Source organism: Mesoplodon mirus, assembly GCF_964341445.2.
Source record: "Mesoplodon mirus genome assembly, chromosome: 3".
Classification (NCBI taxonomy): Eukaryota; Metazoa; Chordata; class Mammalia; order Artiodactyla; family Ziphiidae; genus Mesoplodon; species Mesoplodon mirus.
Window position 1 is genome coordinate 70618297 of NC_138978.1, and position 26510 is coordinate 70644806.

The 26510-nt window shown below is 40.2% G+C and overlaps 1 protein-coding gene and 1 pseudogene across 3 annotated transcripts in view; one reads left to right on the plus strand and one right to left on the minus strand.

The window, feature by feature from the left end:
• The window catches only part of ST6GALNAC5 (ST6 N-acetylgalactosaminide alpha-2,6-sialyltransferase 5), a gene marked incomplete at its 3' end in the record, with an annotated part of 183008 nt that overhangs the window by 66030 nt on the left and 90468 nt on the right, over positions 1 to 26510 (plus strand). The window lies entirely within an intron of this gene.
• On the minus strand, positions 16308 to 18996 carry LOC309800777 (transcription initiation factor TFIID subunit 9-like; annotated as a pseudogene). Its single transcript has 2 exons — positions 18873 to 18996; positions 16308 to 16945 (listed from the first exon to the last, which is right to left on the minus strand). The product of its transcript is annotated as a transcription initiation factor TFIID subunit 9-like (transcript).

Here is a 26510-nt window from a genome sequence, read left to right on the forward strand (position 1 = left end):
CGTGAGCCGTGGCCGCTGAACCTGCGCATCCAGAGCCTGTGCTCCGCAACGGGAGAGGCCACAACAGTGAGAGGCCTGCGTACCACAAAAAAAGCCTCAAATCTTATTGATCTTATAGCTGAAAGTCTGTACCCTTTTACCAACTTTTTCCTATTTCTGCCCCTAATCCACCCCCTCTCAGCCCATGGCAACCACTTTTCTACTCTCTGTTTCTAAGGGTTTGGCTTTTTTTTTAAATTTCTCATATAAGTGATATTATGCAGTATTTATTTTTATCTGTCCATCTTGTTTCACATAGCACAGTCCCCTCAAGTTCCATCCACGTTGTTGCAAATGGCAGGATTTCCCTCTTTCTCATGGCTGGGTAATATTCCATTGTGTATATATACCACATCTTCTTTATCCATTCATTCGCTGATGGGCACAATTGGCTATTGTGAATAATGCTGGGATAAACATGGGAATGTAGATCTCTCTTTGATATCCTGTTTTTATTTCCTTTGGCTATGTACCCAGAAGTAGGATTGCTAGATCATATGGTAGCTTTATTTAATGGACCTTTCATACCATTTTCCGTAGTGGCTGCACCAGCTTACATTCCCACCAACAGTATGCAAGTGTTTCCTTTTTCTGCATTCTCACCAACACTTGTTATTTCTTGTCTTTTTGATGATAGTCATTCTGATAGGTGTGAGGTGATGGTATTTGCATTTCCCTGATGATTAGTGATGTTGAGCACTTTTTCATGTGCCTGTTGGCATTTGTAGGTCTTCTTTGGAAAAATGCCTATTCGGTTCCTCTGCCCATTTTTTAATTGAATTGTTTGGTTTTTTTGCTATTGAGTTGTATGAGTTCCTTATATACTTTGGATATTAATCTCTTATCAGCTGTATAATTTGCAAATATTTTCTTTCATTCACAGTTTAAAACCATGTTAAATTCTCAATAAGTGTTTTTAAAAAAGAGAATGACTAACAGCTTGATAGAAGGTGGTGTGAGGAAGGGTTGAGGCTGCTGAGTTGAAGAAGAAAGAGCAAATGTACTAATTAAGGCAAACACCCAATAAGTATTTCCAAGCCAGAGTGTATGCAGGCTTAAAGGAGGAACAGGGAATGAATGTACTTTGTGTACTTTGTGCTCAGCAGCTGTTACTCCTTGGTGTCAGATGATGAGAAAAACCAGTAGAAAATGAACACGAACCTGTCCCAGGTACTGATATCAGTCTCATCTTCACCAGGAGGACACATAAAAGAAACATTCCTTTTCCTCCTCTGTCCTACCCAACCAATAATATTTATGCTTGCAATTCCTTGCTCTCGGCAAGGGCCCTGAAGAGATCAAAGTGACTGTATTCCAATTTGATTGGCTTTAGCACGAGGGTATTCAGTATCCATTAGTCACAGCCTGCACTACTCCCTATTGTCTTTACACCCCCTCCTATCCCAACCATTCCACACGTTTATGTTTCCTGCTTTCTCTCCATTGGATTTTCATTTGTAGGCCCTTGTGTAGAGAAGGAAAGAATTTAGGGGAAAAGCTCACCTTTGAGGGCAGGTCAGGAGCTAAAAAGTGGTCACCGGAGAGGTAGATGGAGCATCGGAAGAAAATGTTAGAGCTGAAACCAGAGGAAGGGAGGATTTCAGAAAAGCAGAGTCATGAGTGTGAGATGCAATGGAGAGGTCCTAAGAGAGCATTGGATTTATGGAGCAGCACAGAACTGGTAGCTCTGCCAGGAGCAGTTTGTGCATGGTATGGTGAGGGCAGGGGCAGGCTGCCACACAGGGAAACGGGGCTGCAGAGAGGGAGGAGGGAACGTGCTCCATTCTTTCAAGAAATTTGATGGGGAAAGAAAGGAGAGAGGAGCAGTTTTACAGGGAGGCACGTTGAGAGAATTCTCTTTGTACGACGAGGAACACTCGAGCATACTATTTTTAGACTGAAGACAAGTAGCTACTGGAGAGGAAAAGGGAAATGATTGAAGATGAGAGAGCGAGAGCACGAGAAAAGACTAAACTCTCCAGGGAGCTTATTTCCATTACATAATTCACTAAACAAATGTGGACTCGTCTTTGTTTCAGTTCTAGCGCCTTCGGACTGGAGGTGTGATTTCTGACAATACATTCACAGAATCTCCCCTGCCCCTCTTCACACACACCCCAGTAACTGCTCTGGGTAGAGCCTTTGTAAAGATCCCCGTACTATAGTGATGAGGACCAGAAAACATCTGTTGGCAGTACTTTTGCCAAATTGGAATGAAAGGTTGCATCCCTGGAACAGCCAGGAACTGACTCAGGCCATCTCTGCTGTGACCCAGCCCTGAAGGCGGTGAGTGCATCTTCAGGATGAATGAAACCCCTTTATTACTGATATATCGCCTGTCTCATTATACTTAACATTTCAAACGTTATTAATTTTTAATTATTTACATTTAATTATCTGCATCACTTAAGCATCCAAATTCCACAGCTGATGTTCTCAATGAAATATTTACTAAACAATCAATCCGCTTGGATTCCACAGAGCTGAATATTTTCAATTTGCAGCAAACCTCTCCTCCAGGAGGCTGCCTTCTCATACTTGTGTTCTGGATGGACGTGGCTGCACTCTGGGCGCTTGCGGCTTCAGCTGTGGCATCCGCTTTGTCTCGGGGATGCTCTGTCAACTCTAACGGGATGGATGGCCCTGCTCAACATTAGTGTTAGCAGGTTGAGTGCCATGGGGACACTCATGCCATCTCCCTTCTCATTCCTCTTCTGTTAGGGCTGGAAATGCATTAACAGGGAGCCAGTTCAGGTGATAGGAAAGCGAAACAGTCTTATTGGTGGTCAAAAGGCAGAGGCAGGATGAAAACTAATCATAGCTCCCACAAGAGATGGCCACTCACACAACTGATCAACCAGCTGGCTTTTCCTTGCAAAATCAGGACCCACTGTCAATGGGAATGTCATTTCCAGAGCAAAGGCCAAGGGAAGCTGTGGGAAATATCCCACAGCTCCATCATCATTTGTGCAGGAGGAGGGGGCCCAGGGTCTACAAAATGTGCACTGGTTTCACTTGGTTTTCCAAGAGTGGAGTTAGAATTATGCTAATCTACCTGTACTCACAAGTGGGGTCTCCCTTGCAGCCTCTTACAAGATCACTGAGAGGGTTGATTATGTGATGTATCGGGGAGAGTCGTTGAGAGTAAGGGATATGCATTAGACGTTCATTCATTCCACAAGTATTTACTGATCACCTGCTGTGTGCCAGGCACTGGAGAGGCAGAGGCAAACAAGACAGACCTAGTCGCTACTTTCATGGAATTTATATTCCAGTAAATGTAAGTCTCTGGAATTTGAATCATGACTGCCACCTACTTGCTGAATGACTTTGCATAAGTTAATGAACCTCTACAGGCCTCAATTTCCTTATCTGAAAATGGGAGTAATCAGAGTACCTCCCTCATAGAGTCACTGTGATGATTATTTAGCTATGCACATGCAAATGTATGTAAGACTCAGGAATCATAAGACTGGCACCCATAGCCAGCTTCACTGAGTTGTTGTAGCTTAGTTATGCACGTATAGTTTCACTAAAACTTGTATTTGAGGCATTTAACAGAATTAACATTTTAATTATGAGTATTAAATTAAAATTGTTATTACGGGGCACAGCTCTAGTTTAAGGAGCAGTTGGAGACAAGATACAGATGTGGCTGTGGTGACCAGATGTTAGAGAGGAAGGACTTCTGAGTTCAGATAAAGTCAGACCCATTAGTATGCAACCTGGCATGAAATAAGTGTTCGATAAATACTAGTTGTTGTCAGTATTATTACGCTTATTAGGCCCTGAAGTCTTCATAAATAAATAAGACTGACATAATGGAGCACAAGTGTGGTACTTGTACATATCAAATAATAATAAATGTTAGCTCACACAGACATGTGTTAGTGTGCTTTTTTATGACAGGCTGTTTCAAACATGTATTAAATGGAAGGGACCTTAGAAATGATGTCATCTGGCTCCCTCAGTGTGATGAAACCTGAGATCCTTAGAAGTAAAGTAACTTGCCCAAGTCACATAGTGAGTGGTAAACTGGAAACCCAAATCTGGTCTTTTGCCCCAGCTGGAAAAGGTCTGCTGTACCTACACTGCCTCTCTTCGAAATACCTCACCTCACATTTGATGAAAATGATGATAAGTTAGGTCCACACAACATGGCAGCTGTAAACACCTTTCCCTTTCATGCCAAGCTCAGTTACACGTTTTGGAGTGCACTTATTTTGTCTTCGCTGGCTCCTTACCTTTCTGCCACCTGCCTTTTTGGGTTTATAATAAAAATAAAATCCAAACTCAAAAATCATAGGTCTGGGCTTCCCTGGTGACACAGTGGTTGAGAGTCCGCCTGCCGATTCAGGGGACACGGGTTCGTGCCCCGGTCCGGGAAGATCCCACATGCCGTGGAGCAGCTAGGCCCGTGAGCCATGGCCGCTAAGCCTGCGCGTCCAGAGCCTGTGCTCCGCAACGAGAGAGGCCACAATGGTGAGAGGCCCGCGTACCGCAAAAAAAAAAAAAAAAAATTGTAGGCCTGACAATCATAGCTGGTTTCACTGGATGGCTTAGTTATGCTTGTAGAGATTCACTGAAAACTTTTATTTGGAGCCTCAAAAAATTAGCATTTTTATTGTGAGTATTAACTAAAAATTGTCATTACTGGGCACAGCTTTAGTTAAGTAGCAGTTGGAGGCAAGATACAGAAGCTGTGGCTACGGTGACCAAATGTCAGGATTGTCAACTCAGTAAGCTTGGGTGATGAGTCAGACATTGGGTAATTTCTGGTAATTTCGTGTATCACACAAGCCTCTTAGGAACTACCTCTGTTCCTTCTTTTTTTTTTTTGCAGTACGCAGGCCTCTCACTGTTGCAGCCTCTCCCGTTGCGGAGCACAGGCTCCGGACGCGCAGTCTCAGCTACCATGGCTCACGGGCCTAGCCGCTCCGCAGCATGTGGGATCTTCCCGGACCGGGACACGAACCCGTGTCCCCTGCATCGGCAGGTGAACTCTCAACCACTGCGCCACCAGGGAACCCCCCTCTGTTCCTTCTTAAATATACAGTGTTGTGCTCAGTGGTTTGCACTGAACATATAACAGGCAGCATTCAGAAAAGTTGGTTGGCAGCTCCTTCTAAAATAGACCTGAGTTTATCTTTGTGGCATATAATTTCCCATGCTGAGGAGTTAACATTATCATCAACATAATGACAGGGCCTGCAGCAGGCAGTCCTGAAGTACTTCTAAATCCAGGTGCCCCCAACACCACAGCTCTTTCTAGCAGGCTGGGGAGAAGGCTATCTAATTCCATCCATGAAAAATCAAATGCAAGTAAAATGAGAGCTTAACCAGAAGCTTCCCCCTGCCCCCCTGATGTCTCAGTATGTAATTCTTGCTTTTAATTCAGTATTGTGACAAGACAGTACATCTAGTTCACGGAGACCAGTTCTAAAATATGAAGACATGTTAGCAGCCAAGGTTCGGGTTGTACACATTTCAAACGGTATGGGATTTCTCTGGAGTACAACAATATATATTGTGTTCTTTAACGAAAGTACGGTGTGAGTTTGCACACATAGGGTGCAACAGGAAGGTTGTGGCTGCCCAACAGATAACTTATTTAGTCGTCGTGTGCTGAGGAGCACAAGGGTTTGAGTGTAGACCCATCGAAAGAGAGGACGCCTGTGTGTCCCCACTGCTGCTTCTCTTACCCTAAGGCTGCCCAAGGTGATAGTTTTCATCCTGGTAGGATGCAGAAGTGCTTCCTCTGATATACGGTGCCAGAAATCTAGTAGTAAATGTGTCCTGGTTCTGTCTGAGAATGCTGGCCACAATTCCTGTGGAATTGCTTTCATTTTTTAAGAGAGAGAAATAGATGGCTATTGGGTCACTTCCACAGCTAACAGTTTATAGGTCAAGATGATCCGGAGCTAAGAAGTGTGATAGTCATTATGAAAAAGGGAAAGCTTTTTTTAGCAAAGAATTTTTGTTTAATCATAGGCCCAAGGAGACTGAGTATAAAAAGTATTTAAGGTACCAAGAATAAGTTAAATTGCCCCCTTTCTATCTTCCTTTCTTATCCCCCTAATTATTTATTCTGCACCCCCTACCCACCCCTGAGAATGTGAGCCACATGGAGGTAGGGATGTTTGTCCATTTGCTCACTGTGTATCCTCAGGGCTTTACACAGAGCCTGGTAAATGCAGTTATTCAGTATATACTCACTGGCAAGCAAATAAATGAATGAGTGAATTGTAATCTGAAAAACTATCCATCCAAACGAATTCATTTGTGGAAATAAGCTAGCACATTGCCTGTAAAGCAGCTTCCTTGAATAAGGGCAAGCTTTAAGATTCACAGGAGATTTTAGCATCGGCCTAATGACACCGATTTTCCCTGGAAACCGCTCTCTGCTCCTCTCTCCCAGTTTGTCTTCCCCAGCATTTCTTTTTGGGGATCTGTAGTTATAGCTTTTTCTCCCCAGAATTCACCTGAGGAGAAATTGTCTTTTCCTTACATTTGGATCTTAGCAAATTGAGGAAAACCAACTTAGGCGAACATCTGACCGTCTCTGGTAAAAAAGAGGCCAGGAAGCTCATGACAGACGGTGGCACTGCTGCCTTGGGGATGCTGGGCAGCTTGGGCCCGATTCAGAGTGGTTCTCCTGGGAAACCGGGATTGACTGGATTCTCTCCTGACTCAGCAGAAGTGCCAGTGCCATGCCAGTCACAGGGTGAAGCAGCTGTGGCGTGGGCCCTACACGGCGAGGGTCTGTAAAACCCTCCTTACTGTCCCAAGCCCCGTCGAGAGTTCTAAGATTCCAGGACTCACCTAAACCTGATAAACTGTGTCCAGAGGGCCCGGGGTTAACGCTGAGTTGTTCTTTGAGTACAAGATTGCGGTTTCCAATAAAATGGGTTTGTGATGCCTGAGGTGATTTTGCGGGAGAAAAAAAAGGAAGATTAAAAAGGCTGTGTCAAAATAGTGTTTTGATTAGACCAGAAGCATAATTTTAGAAAATGGAAAGTAGTAGAAATGCAGTCAAAAATGTGCTTGGCCCTGCCCTCCCAGGAGGAACGGGGGTGATAAATCATCCCTCGCTATTTCCAATTTTTCAGGTGTCAAATAGTTCTACATTTTGTAGACTTAAATTTTCTACATTGTGAAAAAAAGAATGAATGTACAACCCCATATATTTAAGCTTTTATTATTGCTTTTGACATCTTTTTTTAATTTTTGGAAGATATTCCATTTACCCTTTTCAGGAATATATATGATCCTGTGCTTTACTTTCTTGTGAAGGAGGGAGAGTTAAACAATAAGCTTTTGGTTTAGGAAGAACTAATTAGTAAATTTTCCTCCTGTTCTCCAGGCCTGTGGCAACTATTTCTTTCCTGACAACTGAACTTTGCATCCCAACCTCCATTACTCTTAATAGAAGCCAAGCATTCTCTCCCCCTCGCTGTGCTATGAGAATCATTTTTCCTCTAAGTGGAGTAAAGGCTGTGAAGTAATTTAGGTATTCACAGAAAAAATAGCCTTTTACTGTTGTTTTTTATTCATTCCCGGAATGAGGCTAAGAGAAACCCTGTTCCATTTTACTGTAAATACTATTAATCCAGAGATGACTTCTTAGTATACAGACATGACTGGTTTGAATTTAAATGAGTTGATATTCAGAGTTTTCATCTAGACTCAGATAAAACAAAAAATTATCCAGTGACTGTGGCTGAATTTAGAGTTGCTATTTAGATTGCTTAAACAGTCTTGTATTATATTTTCAGTACACCAGGTATGAAAAAAAGCGAGTAAGAGCTACATTCCACAATTCTGAGGTATATTAGATCCTGAAAGTATACACTTCACCTCCCTTACTGCTGACTTATTCTTTCCTGACCTCATTCCCAAAGAAACTCACCCATTTCCTCCACCAGGTCCAGGACCACTATCTTATTTTAAGTAAGAAGTTTTCACTCAAAAATAGGTAGAATTTTGAATTTGACAAAGTAGAGATTAGAGTTATGGTGCTGTTTTAAGAGAAGAATTGGGGGGTCTGATTCCCAATCTACATAATAATTCAACAGAATTTAAAGCTGTCTTTAGCACCTTGCATTAGCAGCGAGTAATTACCTCCAACTAGAATGAAATGAGGGTCAAGAATGGTCTCAAGCAATCAAGTGGAAGTGTTACTTGCTTTATTGAGCATGCTAATACAAAGCTGCATTTGGAAGAGTTAAAGAAGAAGAATGCCTCCAACCCAAATTGCCTTGTGAGCTTTTTTTGCAAGCGTGGGCCAGAATGGTTTGCGGATGATAAAAAAGTTTAAGTTGTTTAGTTTTAATACTTTAGATGACTTTACCTAGGAATTTAAGTGATTTGAGATTCATGTTTTTGCGTCTAAATTTAATGGTGCATTCTATGTACATAAGGATAAGCAGACATACATTATTTTGTACATGTAACTTAACTATTTTCAAATAGATGTGCCTATCCCTGAATGGATATGTTGGCATCCTACCAAATTACAAAATTAAGTAGATATGAATTAGTATATGGAAGTGTTACTGAACCAAACTTGGATTCGCCCACACACTGCCCAGCAAAGCCAATCAACTGACACAAAAGGAGGAAAGTACAGTGTCTATTTGCAGGGCACCAAGCAAGGAGAATGGGCAGCTCATGCTTAAAAGACCCAAATTCCTCTATGGTTTTCAGGGAAGGTTTTTAAAGGGAACATTTGGGTGAGGGTTGCAGGGTGCATGACTTTCTTTTGATTGGGGTGGTGGTTAGGTGACAAGGTGGAATTTCAGGAATCTCAATCAACTTTCTTTTTTTTTTTTTTAATTAGTTTCTGCTTTATAACAAAGTGAATCAGTCATACATATATCTCTGTTCCCACATCCCTTCCCTCATGCATCTCCCTCCCTCCCACCCTCCCCATCCCACCCCTCCAGGCGGTCACAAAGCACCGAGCTGATCTCCCTGTGCTCTGCGGCTGCTTCCCACAATCTATCTACCTTACGTTTGGTAGTGTATATATGTCCATGCCTCTCTTTCACTTTGTCACAGCTTACCCTTCCCCCTCCCCATATCCTCAAGTCCATTCTCAAGTAGGTCTGTGTCTTTATTCCCGTTTTACCCCTAGGTTCTTCATGACATTTTTTTTTTAATTCCATATATATGTGTTAGCATACGGTATTTGTCTTTCTCTTTCTGACTTACTTCACTCTGTATGACAGACTCTAGGTCTATCCACCTCATTACAAATAGCTCAGTTTCGTTTCTTTTTATGGCTGAGTAATATTCCATTGTATATATGTGCCACATCTTCTTTATCCATTCATCTGATGATGGACACTTAGGTTGTTTCCAGCTCCGGGCTATTGTGAATAGAGCTGCAATGAACATTTTGGTACATGTCTTTTTGAATTATGGTTTTCTCAGGGTATATGCCCAGTAGTGGGATTGTTGGGTCATATGGTAGTTCTATTTTTAGTTTTTTAAGGAACCTCCATACTGTTCTCCATAGTGGCTGTACCAATTCACATTCCCACCAGCAGTGCAAGAGTGTTCCCTTTTCTCCACACCCTCTCCAGCATTTATTGTTTCTAGATTTTTTGATGATGGCCATTCTGACTGGTGTGAGATGATATCTCATTGTAGTTTTGATTTGCATTTCTCTAATGATTAATGATGTTGAGCATCCTTTCATGTGTTTGTTGGCAGTCTGTATATCTTCTTTGGAGAAATGCCTATTTAAGTCTTCTGCCCATTTTTGGATTGGGTTGTTTGTTTTTTTGCTATTGAGCTGCATGAGCTGTTTATAAATTTTGGAGATTAATCCTTTGTCAGTTGCTTCATTTGCAAATATTTTCTCCCATTCTGAGGGTTGCCTTTTGGTCTTGTTTATGGTTTCCTTTGCTGTGCAAAAGCTTTGAAGTTTCATTAGGTCCCATTTGTTTATCTTTGTTTTTATTTCCATTTCTCTAGGAGGTGGGTCCAAAAGGATCTTGTGTGATTTATGTCATAGAGTGTTCTGCCTATGTTTTCCTCTAAGAGTTTGATAGTTTCTGGCCTTACATTTAGGTCTTTAATCCATTTTGAGCTTATTTTTGTGTATGGTGTTAGGGAATGATCTAATCTCATACTTTACAAGTCCCTGTCCAGTTTTCCCAGCACCACTTATTGAAGAGGCTGTCCTTTCTCCACTGTACATTCCTGCCTCCTTTATCAAAGATAAGTTGACCATATGTGCGTGGGTTTATCTCTGGGCTTTCTATCCTGTTCCATTGATCTATCTTTCTGTTTTTGTGCCAGTACCACACTGTCTTGATTACTGAAGCTTTGTAGTATAGTCTGAAGTCAGGGAGCCTGATTCCTCCAGCTCCGTTTTTTGTTCTCAAGATTGCTTTGGCTATTCAGGGTCTTTTGTTTTTCCAAACAAATTTTGAAATTTTTTGTTCTAGTTCTGTGAAAAATGCCAGTGGAAGTTTGATAGGGATTGCATTGAATCTGTAGATTGCTTTGGGTAGTAGAGTCATTTTCACAATATTGATTCTTCCAATCCAGGAGCATGGTATATCTCTCCATCTATTTGTATCATCTTTAATTTCTTTCATCAGTGTCCTATAATTTTTTGCATACAGGTCTTTTGTCTCCTTAGGTAGGTTTATTCCTAGATATTTCATTCTTTTTGTTGCAATGGTAAATGGGAGTGTTTTCTTTATTTCATTTTCAGGTTTTTCATCATTAGTGTACAGGAATGCCAGAGATTTCTGTGCATTAATTTTGTATCCTGCAACTTTACCAAATTCATTGATTAACTCTAGTAGTTTTCTGGTAGCATCTTTAGGATTCTCTATGTATAGTATCATGTCATCTGCAAACAGTGACAGCTTTACTTCTTTTCCAATTTGGATTCCTTTTATTTCCTTTTCTTCTCTGATTGCTGTGGCTAAAACTTCCAAAACTAGGTTGAATAAGAGTGGTGAGAGTGGGCAGCCTTGTCTTGTTCCTGATCTTATGGAAATGGTTTCAGTTTTTCACCATTGAGGACAGTGTTGGCTGTGGGTTTGTCATATATGGCCTTTATTATGTTGAGGAAAGTTCCCTCTATGCCTACTTTCTGCAGGGTTTTTATCATAAATGGGTGTTGAATTTTGTCGAAAGCTTTCTCTGCATCTATTGAGATGATCATATGGTTTTTCTCCTTCAACTTGTTAATATGGTGTATCACATTGATTGATTTGCGCATATTGAAGAATCCTTGCATTCCTGGAATAAACCCCACTTGATCATGGTGTATGATCCTTTTAATGTGCAGTTGGATTCTGTTTGCTAGTATTTTGTTGAGGATTTTTGCATCTATGTTCATCAGTGATATTGGCCTGTAGTTTTCTTTCTTTGTGACATCCTTGCCTGGTTTTGGTATCAAGGTGATGGTGGCCTTGTAGAATGAGTTTGGGAGTGTTCCTTCCTCTGAAATTGCTTGGAAGAGTATGAGAAGGATGGGTGTTAGCTCTTCTCTAAATGTTTGATAGAATTCGCCTGTGAAGCCATCTGGTCCTGGGCTTTTGTTTGTTGGAAGATTTTTAATCACAGTTTCAAATTCAGTGCTTGTGATTGGTCTATTCATATTTTCTATTTCTTCCTGATTCAGTCTTGGCAGGTTGTGCATTTCTAAGAATTTGTCTATTTCTTCCAGGTTGTCCATTTTATTGGCATAGAGTTGCTTGTCGTAATCTCTCATGATCTTTTGTATTTCTGCAGTGTCAGGTGTTACTTCTCCTTTTTCATTTCTCATTCTATTGATTTGAGTCTTCTCCCTTTTTTTCTTGATGAGTCTGGCTAATGGTTTGTCAATTTTGTTTATCTTCTCAAAGAACCAGCTTTTAGTTTTATTGATCTTTGCTATCGTTTCCTTCATTTCTTTTTCATTTATTTCTGATCTGATCTTTATGATTTCTTTCCTTCTGCTAACTTTGGGATGTTTTTGTTCTTCTTTCTCTAATTGCTTTAGGTGCAGGGTCAGGTTGTTTACTCGAGATGTTTTCTGTTTCTTAAGGTGGGATTGTATTGCTATAAACTTCCCCCTTAGAACTGCTTTTTCTGCATCCCATAGGTTTTGGGCCGTCGTGTCTCCATTGTCATTTGTTTCTAGGTATTTTTTAATTTCTTCTTTGATTTCTTCAGTGATCACTTCGTTATTGAGTAGTGTATTGTTTAGGCTCCATGTGTTTGTATTTTTTACAGATCTTTTCCTGTAATTGATGTCTAGTCTCATAGCATTGTGGTCGGAGAAGATACTTGATACAATTTCAATTTTCTTAAATTTACCAAGGTTTGATTTGTGACCCAAGATATGATCTATCCTGGAGAATGTTCCATGAGCACTTGAGAAAAATGTGTATTCTGTTGTTTTTGGATGGAATGTCCTATAAATATCAATTAAGTCCATCTTGTTTAATGTATCATTTAAAGCTTGTGTTTCCTTATTTATTTTCATTTTGGATGATCTGTCCATTGGTGAAAGTGGGGTGTTAAAGTCCCCTACTATGAGTGTGTTACTGTCGATTTCCCCTTTTATGGCTGTTAGTATTTGCCTTATGTATTGAGGTGCTCCTATGTTGGGTGCATAAATATTTACAATTGTTATATCTTCTTCTTGGATCGATCCCTTGATCATTATGTAGTGTCCTTCTTTGTCTCTTCTAATAGTCTTTATTTTAAAGTCCATTTTCTCTGATGTAAGAATTGCTACTCCAGCTTTCTTTTGATTTCCATTTGCATGGAATATCTTTTTCCATCCCCTTACTTTCAATCTGTATGTGTCTCTAGGTCTGAAGTGGGTCTCTTGTAGACAGCATATATATGGGTCTTGTTTTTGTGTCCATTCAGCCACTCTGTGTCTTTTGGTGGGAGCATTTAGTCCATTTACATTTAAGGTAATTATTGATATGTATGTTCCTATTCCCATTTCCTTAACTGCTTTGGGTTCGTTATTGTAGGTATATTCCTTCTGCTGTGTTTCTTGCCTAGAGAAGTCCCTTTAGCATTTGTTGTAAAGCTGGTTTGGTGGTGCTGAACTCTCTCAGCTTTTGCTTGTCTGTAAACGTTTTAATTTCTCCATCAAATCTGAATGAGATCCTTGCTGGGTAGAGTAATCTTGGTTTCAGTTTTCTCTCCTTCATCACTTTAATTATGTCCTGCCACTCCCTTCTGGCTTGTAGAGTTTCTGCTGAGAGATCAGCTGTTAACCTGATGGGGATTCCCTTGCGTGTTATTTGTTGTTTTTGCCTTGCTGTTTTTAATAGGATTTCTTTGTGTTTAATTTTTGACAGTTTGATTAATATGTGTCTTGGCGTATTTCTCCTTGGATTTATTCTGTATGGGACTCTCTGTGCCTCCTGGACTTGATTAACTATTTCCTTTTCCATATTAGGGAAGTTTTCAACTATAATCTCTTCAAATATTTTCTCAGTCCCTTTCTTTTTCTCTTCTTCTTCTGGAACCCCTATAATTCGAATGTTGGTGCGTTTAATGTTGTCCCAGAGGTCTCTGAGACTGTCCTCTGTTCTTTTCATTCTTTTTTCTTTATTTTGCTCTGCAGCAGTTATTTCCACTATTTTATCTTCCACCTCACTTATCCGTTCTTCTGCCTCAGTTATTCTGCTATTGATCCCATCTAGAGTATCTTTCATTTCATTTATTGTGTTTTTAATTGATGCTTGATTCATCTTTAGTTCTTCTAGGTCCTTGTTAACTGTTTCTTGCATTTTGTCTATTCTATTTCCAAGATTTTGGATCTTGGAAATAGAATCTTGGATCATCTTTACTATCATTATTCTGAATTCTTTTTCAGGTAGACTGCCTATTACCTCTTCATTTGTTAGGTCTGGTGGGTTTTTATCTTGCTCCTTCACCTGCTGTGTGTTTTTCTGTCTTCTCATTTTGCTTATCTTACTGTGTTTGGGGTCTCCTTTTTGCAGGCTGCAGATCATAGTTCCCGTTGTTTTTGGTGTCTGTCCCCAGTGGCTAAGGTTGTTTCAGTAGGTTGTGTATTCTTCCTGGTGGGGGGGGACTAGTGCCTGTGTTCTGGTGGTTGAGGCTCGATCTTGTCTTTCTCGTGGAGAGGTCCACGTCTGGTGGTATGTTTTGGCGTGCCTGTGGCCTTATTATGTTTTTAGGCAGCCTCTCTGCTAATGGGTGGGGTTGTGTTCCTGCCTTGCTAGTTGCTTGACATAGGGTGACCAGCACTGTAGCTTGCTGGTTGTTGACTAAAGCTGGGTGCTGGTGTTGAGATGGAGATCTCTGGGAGATTTTCGCTGCTTGATATTATGTGGAGCTGGGAGGTCTCTTGTGGACCCGTGTCCTGAAGTTGGCTCTCCCACTTCAGAGGCACAGCACTGACTCCTGGCTGCAGTACCAAGAGCCTTTCATCTACCCGGCTCAGACAGTGCTGGCATAGGAAAACTCGAGCTGTAATCGATGACTTGCCAGAGTCTGGACAACTCTGGGATTTAAAAACTCCAGGGGGATCCAAGAATAAGGGCTCCTACATCAATCAACTTTCTGGTTCCAACCAGACTGGGGTCAGCACGTTGTCACCATCCTCCACCTGGTCAGGGGTCTTAATTTCTGCATAACAACTCAAAGATATGCATCATATTGTTATGTACATTCCTTCAGGAGGACTCTGTCTTATCACTGAACTGTTGTTCAAGCTATCTTGTTTAATTGCTTTTCCTTTGTTTCTGCATTCCATCACTTCTCTAATTCGTAACTGTTTGAGTCTTCTCTTTGGAACTCAGGGAAGGCATAGGAGACTAAAATCTTTTCTACAAACAAGAAAGAGTGGGGAACACAGAGGCTTTTGTACATGGGAGGGCCTCACAGGGTCCTGCTAAATTTCAATCCCCCCTTTTCTTTAATACTTCTTACTCCTGAGGGGAACAGGGGTGGGACAAGAAAGGGAATTAAGTTTTAGATAGAGCGGTTAATCATACTTGTCAGGGGAATTCGGTTTTAGCAGGGGCCCTGATTTCAGAAGTACTAGCTGAGTTCAGTTCCTCTTGTGAAATTCTAGGCTCATAAAATGTACTGATCCAAACTCAAACACATTTTTATTTACTCAGTTATCCATGATTCCAGTTTGCATGGGCAACAATTCAAATTCATAACAATAATTTATTTATTAGCAACAGACTAACTTTGAGAATAAAAATGCAATCAGGTCGAGAATTCCTGAATCTCCTTTTTTTTTTAATTAGACATTAACTGAAGTTTAGGATGAATAATATTTTATGCATCTAGGTTGATGATAATATAAATAATCCTGGTCTAAAAGCTGTATCCTGTAGCTTTAAAAACATTTTTTCTGGGAGCTTCCCTGGTGGCACAGTGGTTAAGAATCCGCCTGCCAGTTCAGGGGACACGGGTTTGAGCCCTGGTCCGGGAAGATCCCACATGCTGCGGAGCAGCTAAGCCCGTGGACCACAACTACTGAGCCTGAACTCTAGAGCCCGCAAACCACAACTACTGAAGTCTGTGCACCTAGAGCCCGTGTTCTGCAACAAAAGAATCCATCACAATGAGAAACCCGTGCACCACAACTAAGAGTAACCCCCACTTGTCACAACTAGAGAAAGCCTGTGCACAGCAGCCAAAAATAAATAAATAAATAGATAAATTTATTTTAAAAAAAGAAATTTCTTCTCTATCATGTAACAGGAAATAAGTAGAGATTAAGCTCTCTTAAAATAATTAAAGAAGACAATTTAGATGATACAAACTTTATTTAACACTTCATGAAGTGAGCAGTCTCCATTCCCAAGGGTCCAGAGAACTTCAAAATGAACTGGAAGGCAGGAAGCTTTTATAGGATAAAGAATGAGGAATAGAGAAGGGAAATTTTAAATGAATAAGGAAAAGGGAATATGTAAAGAGCCCCGAGTTGGCTTGGCATGTGGGGATTGGTTGACTGGATATATTGCATTTCTGGTCAAGTGGAACATTTATAGGGACTTAAAAGTTACATGTTTCAGTTTGCTGACATGGCACCCCAGGCAGAAGCAGCTCCATCTTGGACCTAGACATTTATTTCAACAGCTCTTTAAACTTAATTAGTAACTTTATTTATTTTTTTTCAAGAGGACAATTAGTTTTTATTTCTGATGTTGTAGTAAGAAACACAATTGGTATCTTCTTTTTTTTTTAATTGGAAAGTATAATAACCATATTTACTCATTAAATACATTTTTTCTAAAACACAGCTTGGAAACATCCAGCATGCATGTTTAACCTCGGTACAATGGATTTAAAACCCATGTTACATGCATCAAGGCTAGATTACAAATTATCATGGTCATCATTATCTTCACATTTTATTTTCAATGCATTTGATGATTCACTGGCAGTATTTTGTGATGACACCATGTTAGTGGTAATAAGAATGTCTTTGGACCTAATTAATGATGGATTAATTAGAACATTCTGAACTGCTGATGTTGCAGGAATTGATGCTTTCACAGCTGGGGATTGTGAAGTGGGCATCTTTACTGTGAACCTTTGCCCTTTGAGGGACACTGGAGTCCCTACTTTAGTTGACACAGACATGGTGTGTGGGGTTGGTGTGCCAAGTGTGGGAGTACTTGGTCTGCTAATAACTGAACCAACACTTTACTGCAGAACTGTTCTTCCTGCAGAAGTAGATCCCTGTTTTGTAAAGATTTAAATCTATAATTTGGAGCAGTCAAGGAGTATCTACCAGTTGGCAATCTAGAGCCTGAACATGCCTTGATCAATGGCAAAGGGGTTTGATTTCTTTGCTTTGCGATATCTAATAAAAAATCTCTTGGGGGAGGAGAGGTAAATGGCTCAGAATCTTCTCTTCCTTCATTACCTTCATTTCTGTCAGCTGCAGACAGGACATGAAGACCCAGAATTAATCTGCACATTAAAATGATTAACCATAAGGCTATGTAATTCAGAAGGAAGGAGTGGGGATGAAAGGCTGAGTAGGAAAAAGAAATGAGACAGGAGATAGGATTGTTTTCTTTGCTGTGCAGAAGCTTTTTAGTTTGATGTAATCCCACTTGTCTATTTTCACTTTTGTTGCCAATGCTTTCGATGTCAGGTCCATGAAATCACTGCCAAGACCAATGTCATGAAGCTTATCCCCTGTTTTCTTAAGGAAAATTAGTAACTTTAAATGAGGGATTGTTAAAGTTAAAAGATCATGATTATTAAAAAGTTACAAAACTATTTAAAGTTTACCAAAGTATTTAATTCACCTTCAAAGTTTATCTTTTATCTTATAAGGGTTTTTTTTTTTTAGTACATATTAAAACAAGAAAGGAACACTTGGGGAAACTAGGGCCAGAAGAGAAAATTTGGGCATGTGTATAAATTCCCCTCAAATCCCTGTACCCTGTGCTGACACATTCATGTTTCTAAGCAGGATAACAGGAGAGGATCTCAAAAAAAAAAAATGCAAAACGTTGAATCCTGAAGAAGCTTCCTGTCCTGCATTCTGCCCCACCTTGTCATCCTCAGATGAAATGGGCTTGATAAATTAGAAGAAAGGTCAGGATAAGGTAGGCTATGCTTCAGTAATAAATAAACCTCAATGAGTAAATTGTTTAAGACACTGAGGATTTTATTCTGCACTCAAAGTCCAGAGTGAATCAGGTGACCCTCTCCTATCCTGAAGGCTGCAAGGTTGCTGTGTCAAGAAAAGAGGAAGTTAAAAGTTTCCCCACATGTCTGTAGGGGCCGGGAAGTGCCCTCATGACACCTTCTCCACATTTCATTGATTGTAACTCAGCCACATTATCCCAACCTAAGGGAGTTTGGGCCAGAAAGGGAACATGAAGTGGGATTTAGACGTTTCTGCCTCGGAAGGCTTTCTGACTCCTGTAAGCTTCTCCCACCTAAGTGATCAGCGCCCTGATTTCTCTCCTCAGAACCAACATCCCCCCAAAGAAAGAGAACTGGCCAGTGAGAACAAGCGAGAGAGAGTGAATGGGAGCACTATGTCTCCTACCAAGCCCCAGAGCACAGAATTCCAGAATAGTACCATATTCCAACGTTAGAGACTCCAGGTCATCCCACACATCATTTTATTAATGAGTGAAAAAAGAGAGAAAGAAAACTATTGAAATAGGACTATAAACAAGAATATACTTTTCACTCTACTTTCCTTCCTCCCGTGTGACTACTCCCACTGTAGTGAATCTGATAAAGTGTATGTCTGATTTTCTTACTCCAAAACATATCAAGAACGATAAGCTTCCTTAAGCTCAAATGACTCGTTTTCAACCTCATCTTCATTTGTTAAAGGGCAGCTATTATTATATGAAAAGAGCCTTTTCATATTCTACATATTCTGTGACATTGGGGTCACCAGCATGAGTGACACTTTCTGGACTCATCCAACCAACATTTTGAATGTCTTCCAGGTGCTGGCTCTTGTGCCAGGTTGATGCTTGGGCTGTACTCTTCTCTAGGAGCTCACAGTCAGCAGCTGCCCTCTGAGTCTGGGCAGGAAACATAACTACTGTTTCTTGTAAGCCATGCCCTGCGGTGCATCGCTGGGTCTGTGCTCAGCCAGAAAAGGAAAAGGGCCCCTGAGGCACCAGTTGCTCACTGCTCCTAAATAATCACATCCAGGATGGGGTGGCATATACATTAAAGGCAACAATTTTCACTGTTCTCATGGGAGTTAAAAATTGGAATTAGTTTTTCCCAAGGCCAACTTCAACTCTCTCCAACAGTCAGATTTTATTTGAGACCTGGGGGCCAGGGGAGAAGACAATGTATATTGGTGCCTGTTTGGAACTCACTTTTGCCATCAGAGAGGCTCCTGGCCGGCCGTGATGCTGGCCCACGGCAGGTGGGACTGAAGTGGGAGCAGAAGCTGTGAGCCGGGACTCCAGGAGGTGCACTTCCTAGACCCAGCTCTTCCATTAACTAGCTCTGCGACCTTGAAGGAGTCCTTTGGCTCCTCTGACCTTCAGTTTCCTCATGTGTAAAATCGAAAGCTTAGACTAGACAGGCCTCTCCCAGCTGAGACACCCTGTTATTCTGGACTTCTGTGTTCCTGCCTCTGTAATTGAGGTCCCCAGCCCTGTGTCACATGGGGTCTGCAGGGAGGATGCACTGGTGCACTGTCATCAGAGTGATCAACTTGAGAGGCATCCCCCCCGCAGGGACTTGCCAAGAGAAAAAGTATTAGATACGTCACCTCCAGAACTCTCTGGCACTGATTTTTTTCCCTACAACTTCCAAATGCTCACTGTAGTCACAGAATGAAGAAGGAAATAATCCTTCCCCAGGCAGTAAAGTCAACAAGTGGAATGGCTGGGGATCTCTGCACGCATGCGTACATCACTGAGACAGCCTTGCCAAAGGGTACTTAGTCTGTTGCTGAGGTTTTAGAGAGAGGCAGTTATTGGAGGCGGTGTGCTGCCTGTCACTGGGAGCCCGGTTCACCCAAGGGGACTTGCCATGTGGTATTGTGGAGGGACAGACCTTCAAAGAGGCTCAGCCTTCTCCTTGCATTCACACACATATTTTGCATATAAGGGAACTGAAGCCCAGGGAGGTTGACTGCCCAAGATCATGAACATTGGGCAGAGCTGAGATGAAAACTTGCATCTTCTGTCTGACTCCTGACTTACAGACCAAGTTTATAATGTACTAGAGAATTCATAGAGCACACTCACTGAAACTTGAACCTGGTATCAATAATAGTCATATGGTAATGATAGTGCCAGCAATGGTAATCGTATATACCACATATTTATGTTATATGTGTTTCCTATGTATTACACACACACACACACACACACACACACACACACACACACACACCATTTATTGAGCAGCCACCATTAGCCAGGCACTGTGCTAGTCATTTTATATATCTTAGCTCTGATTTTTACAATAACCATAAGATATAATCTCTTTATTATCATTCCTAACTTACAGGTAAGAAAACTGAGGCTTAAGGAGATGAACTCACTTGTTCATTTGGTGACATATAGCCCGCTCATTCCGCTGAACCAATTTTTCAAAAGTCTTAACTATGTACGGGCATTAAACTAGTCACCATGGTGGGATTTAGAAATAAATTAGGGAAGAGCTCTTCCTTAAGGACATAATAGAAACCTTTGACATAAGCCACAGATATATGTGACAGCAGTATAAGGGAGAAGATGTCAGAAGAAAGATTTGGCTATATTGAGGAATTCAGAGAAAAGGATGATTTTTTTCCATACTGAATGGATTAGGAAAGGAAAGGCAAGGTAGCTGAACTGAACCTTGATAGAAGGGTAGGTGCTGGGCACTGGAATCGGGGTGAAAGGCCTTCCAGAATAAACAGAAGCACAGAGCCCGAAAGTAGCTACACATGGAACCAACAGCAAATCGGTTGGGAAGTTTGATCTCTGACCAGTATATGCCACAGCAAAGGGACACTGAGTGTAAAATATTTACTAGGTAAAGGCCCAAGGTGACTAATCCCATGAACCACCAGTTGTAAAGAAATCTTGCTTTCAGATATTGTTATACCAAAAGAAATGGAAAAACCACTAGAAAACTTGTAAATTTGGCATCTAACCTAAAAGCAAAGTGGAACTGACCCAGCCCACAGTGAGAGACTCTTCGTGAGAGAAACTAGAGCATCTTCCTGTAAAGTCAAAAGTTGTAGGAGGTTGTTGATTCTGAATATACATATCTGAACATACAGGGAGTCAAATCAGTCTCCCAGAAACAGAACATCTGCAAATGGTAAAATCCTGATGTGGCACAGGTAACCTACATCACCACTTTAAAGGGGAGTGGTGATTTGTCTCCACTGAAGTAAGAACAAAGAGAGAGGATTGGACTTAAACTAGCGTTGTGCCAGTAAATGTTTACATACTAGCGCTCTTTTAAAATGTGCATATGGGGCCTCCCTGGTGGCGCAGTGGTTGAGAGTCCGCCTGCCGATGCAGGGGATACGGGTTCGTGCCCCGGTCTGGGAGGATCCCATATGCCGCGGAGCGGCTGGGCCCGTGAGCCATGGCCGCTGGGCCTGCGCGTCCGGAGCCTGTGCTCCGCAGCGGGAGAGGCCACAACAGTGAGAGGCCCGCATACCGCGAAAAAAAATAAAAAATAAAAAAAATAAAATGTGCATATGTCCGTGCTTCAGTTTATTATGAATTTTATTGCTCTAAAGGCAGTACACACTTTAGAAATAATAATAAAATACTAATACTACTACTAATAAGATACTAATATACAATATGCTTTGTTGTAAATTCCATATAGCCAACTGGTCCTCACAGAATGCTTTCATTGATTTTTGCAAAATTCTTGTGTCTGTAGACAATCTGTGGTTGCAATTAATGAATGAGTACAGTCCCAACAGGAATGTGGTTGATATTTTTGGTTACTTAATTAGAAGAAAGAGAAACGAAAAAGACCAGTGTTGGAACTTTTCTCACTCAGGACAAACCTGGATCAAAACGTGAGCAACTTCTTTGCAGAATCAAACAATAGTTTTCAAATAATAGAAGACTGGTTTTTCAATTTGATGCTATTCTTGATTTAATGGTTACAGACATAGCACACTTTAAAGCTTAATTTACAATGTTAACATTTTCTCCATTACTTTTTTTGCAATCAGCTGTACAATAAACCAAGTTCTGATTTGTAGTGTGTACTTATTTCTGTGATATAAACACTCTCATATGGCTGATTTCCAGCTACCAATGAGATATCATTGAATTCAGAGTAGGGAAGAGAGGCATAGTAGCAGAACTTGTATGATATTTCCACTGTTATGGACTGAATGTTTGTATCCCCCTAAAATTTGTATGTTGAAGCCCTAACTCCTAGTGTGATTGTATTTGAAGGTGGAGCCTTTGGAGGTAATTCAATTAAGATGAGGTCATGAGGGTAGGGCTCCCATGATAGGATTAGTGTCCCTATTAGAAGTGGAAGAAACACCACAGCTTGCTTGCTCTCTGCCATGTAAAGACACAGCCTCAGCTAGAAGGCTGTCATCTACAGGCCAGGAAAAGAGCTCTTACCAGCAACCAGATCCGCCCAGCACCTTGATTGTGAACTCCCCAGCCTCCAGGACTGTGAGAAATGTCTGTTGTTTAAGCCACTCAGTCTCTGGTGTTTTCTTATGGTAGCCTGAGCTGACTAATAATATAACCAGCATAGAGTGAATGTGAATAATTTCAAGGCATAGTTAATACTAAAATGTTGTAAAGCAATTAGAAAGTGATGTCTTAAGTATTTATTTCTTCTGCATTTGTTTCATTTACCTTTTATTTTGAAGTAATTATAGACACACGGGAATTTGCAAAAATAGTACAGGGTCCCACATACCCCTTATCCAGCTTCCCCCAGTGTTGACATCTTATATAACCGTAATACAATATCACAAACAGGAAATTGAGGCTCATACAATACTACTAAAGACATTAATCAGCTATCACCATTTTTATATGGATTCATTTGTTGGGTGTGTGTGTTTGTGTATATATGTGGTATGTGTGCAGTTTTATCCCATGTATAGATTTGTATAACCACCAGGACATTCAGGATACATAAATGTCCCATCATCACAAAGGAATTCCCTTGTGTTTTCTCTTTAGATTGTCACCACTCCATCCTCGTCTCTCATAACCCTTAATCTGTTCTCCATGTCTATTGTGAATATAACAATAAATATCCAGAATGTTTTAAATATAGAACCATACATTACATAAACTTTTGATACTAACTTTTTTTCACTAAGTATAATTCCCTGAACTTTGTTTCATGTATCATTCCTTTTGATTGCTAAGCAGTGTTCCATCGTGTGGATGTACCAGTTTGGTTAACCACTCACCCACTGATGGATATTTGAGTTGTTCCAGTTTTTTACTGTTATGGATAGAGCTCCCATAAATATTTGTGTACAGATTTTTGTGTGAAAGTATTTTTTTATTTTTCTGGGATGTGACCAAGAGTGTGACTGCTGAGTCATTTGATAAAGTACAAGTAACTTTTTCCAAATTATTTTGGAAATTATTTTCTAAAGTGGTTGTATCATTTTACTTTCCTGCCAGTATGTATGAGAGATCAAGCTTCTCTGCATCCTTGCCAGCATTTTGTGTTGTTACTATTTTTCATTTTAGCTATTTTAATAGTTGAATAATGATATTGTGATTTTAATTATTTATTTTTTAACATCTTTATTGGAGTATTATTGCTTTACAATAGTGTGTTAGTTTCTGCTTTATAACAAAGTGAATCAGCTTTACATATACATATATCCCCATATCTCCTCCCTCAATATTGTGATTTTAATTTGCATTACTTAATGGCTAATGATGTTAGACATCTTTTCATGTGCTTGTTTGTCACCCGTATCACCTCTTTGGTGAAATGCCTCTTTATATCATCTACCCATTTTCTAATTAGATTTTTTTGTTTCCTTACTGTTGAGTTTTGAGAGTTCTTTATACCATCTAGATATAAGAATTTTGTCAGGTATGTGGTTTGCAAGTTTTTTCTCCCAGTCTGTAACTTATCTTTTCATCCTCTTAAAAGGGTCACAAAATCTTAAATTTTGATGAAGGTAAATTTATCAATTCTTTCTTTTATGGATCATGCCTTTAATGTAATGTCTCAGGACTCCTCATGTAGGTTTAGATCCTAAAGATTTTCTCCTATGTTTTCTTATAAAAGTTTTAAAATTTTGCATTTTAAATTTAAATCCACAATCCATTTTGAGTTAATATTTTTGTATGGTATGAGGTTTTAAGTCAAAGCTATTTTTTTGCCCATGGATGTCCAATTGTTCCAGCACCATTTATTTAAAAGCTTATTTTTCTTCACTGAAATTTCATTTGTTTTTCATATAATTTATTTTCTTGTAGGTTTAATTTTTAATAATGGCTGTGGCTTGACATCCAGCTCACAAACTCCCTGAAAATTTAACCATGGGTTCTGGGAGCTAGTACAGGCTGACTGCAGCACACCATTGATTTAAACTGTGTTCTAAGGTTCTGATTAGAGGGAAAAAGACAGCCATAGAGATGATTAGGGATGGTGAGCATGTGTAAACATTGAAATATATAACGTAAAGCATTAGAAAAACACCAAGGCCCAGAGGTGGCATTAGTACCATCTTGTAGAAAATTAAAACTCAGATTTGAAATTCACATTTTGGAGAGAGGGAACAGGAATTGAATGTAAATTCGTGCTATTAATTTGAAATTGCTTAATTCATAGGTTCGCTTTAAACTAATTGGGTGGCCAAGAAGCTTGGTAAGACAGTCATGGCCTCTGTGGTCAAATGAAGCTGGGTCTGATTCTTGGCACTGACATTTATCAGCTTTGAGAACGCCTCAATGACCTTTAGTTTCCAGTAGTGTTAAAATTGGGAGAAGAATCCAAAGCTGTGTTCATTAATTTAACAAATACTTGATGAATTCCAGGCTATGTAGAAGGGATTAGGGATACAGCAGCAAGCAAAGTCATCACAATTTTTGCCCTCAAAGATTTATGTTCCAGTGGAAAGCTAGACAATGAACAAAAATCACACTAGTGAAAAATGGTGTCACAATTGTGATAAGTGGCATAAAGAAAAAAAAAAAGCAGGTGCTATGATTCAAACAGACAAGCAAAGAACCCAGTTCCTAGCACACAGAGTGTGCTAAGTGGTAACTATTTTTTTATTACAGCTTTGGGTAATACGAGGATGGTTCAGACAGAGGTCTGAAGACCTCATCTGAGGGCTTGACTACTCATCACTTACATTGCATTATAATGCCTGCTTTGCATAGAGAGCTGAATTGGATATACTTTAAGGGCCCTCTTAAGATTCTTAAGTGTCTAAAAATCTGTGACCATCATGTGTGTCAAGCAGGGATTTGTTTAATTTGTTTACATAGAGACATGGATAAATTCATCAATCAATATGGTAGTCATTAAGTCAGATGCTTCATATATTTATATTTTTAATAACATTTTTCTACCATACTCCCTAGTCATTGTGCCCTTTTAAAACTGGATTAAATTATGAAAAAGTACTTAGGGATCTACAGTTCTGAAACCTGGGACAGTGCAACGACTGCTGAAGTGTTTATCAATTTTATTTTCAACTATATACACATCGGGTTTTGTTTGGAAGTAAGTTATTGTTAATCAATGTTTTTTTGTAATGAAGCCCATAAATCCACATTAAATAAACATCCAAGCTTGTCGATGTCCTTTTGCTTTCCTCTTTGAGCTTGTGTATTTTCATCAGAATAATTCACTAAAGTCAACTTGAGTCTTTTTTTTAATTTTTGTGAGTTTTCCACTGAGTCTCCCCTGACCTACTGAGCAACGAGCCCCAGTGTCAGCGGCCTGGGCAGGTCTGGGGCAGGGGCTGCAGGACATCTGAGTGCTTCTGCTTCTTAACTGATGTTCTTATTCTTTAAAACAAAACGCATAATCTTTCCTCCCCACCACTATCTCTACCACCTCCATTTTTTCAATGGGAAGATGAGGAGTAAGAGGGATATGCCTAGTTCTTTCATTTTTTCTGACTATCATATTGGTGCTACCTTATTGTAAAACATTTGGAAAACTACAAACACTTCAAAGGAGAAAATAAAATTTTATCTGTGGTTGTACCGTCTGAAGAATTCTTTCCCCCATACCTTGAAACACTGGGCGTGATCATTCCAAAATTTCAGGGTTAAACTCTGTCACTGCTTCTGCATCCACCATGGTTTGAGACTAACGGGTGAAGCCAGTTACCTAACCCAGGCCCGAGATTCAAGAAGAATGTACAGCTCAAACATGCATAATGCTGGGTGGCAGGAACTCTCCTTAGTACTTTGCAGATACATTTCTTACAACAACCCTGCAAAAGTACGATTATTATCCCGTTTTCTAAACTCACAGAGGCAAAGTAAGAGACAACCTGAATCCAGACCCAGGAAGACCAGTTCCAAGTCCACAGACTAAATAACCTTCTTGGATGATAGAAAGCCTAGTGATAGGTCTGACCCCTCTCGTCCCCTGGCACATCCCTTTCTATGTGAAGTCAACACCTTCTTTGTTTCTTCGTCCCAATCCAGGTCTAATATTGACTTTGCTCATACTTTGGCTTGTTAAGTGATGCTGTCTATTACTCTTGTGAATAGAGGAGCTGTTTTGTCCCTTTACCCTCTTTTTAGAACCTTCGCTCCACTCAGTTCTATTGAAGGCCAACTACATTTCCATGACTCAGCAGTATTATTCCCAATCATCTCCCCATTTCTCCACATCTGGCTGTTCTACCCAATAACCAAAGTCTCATAAGATACCAAGCATAAATTTGTGAAGGAGGGAGGGAGATGATTAAGCTCACTTTTTAACAAGGAGGACAGGAGGATTTCTGAGGTCACTGAGGGGCAGGGACTCTTTACAACTATGGGGTGATAAATTTGGTTGATTTGTGTATG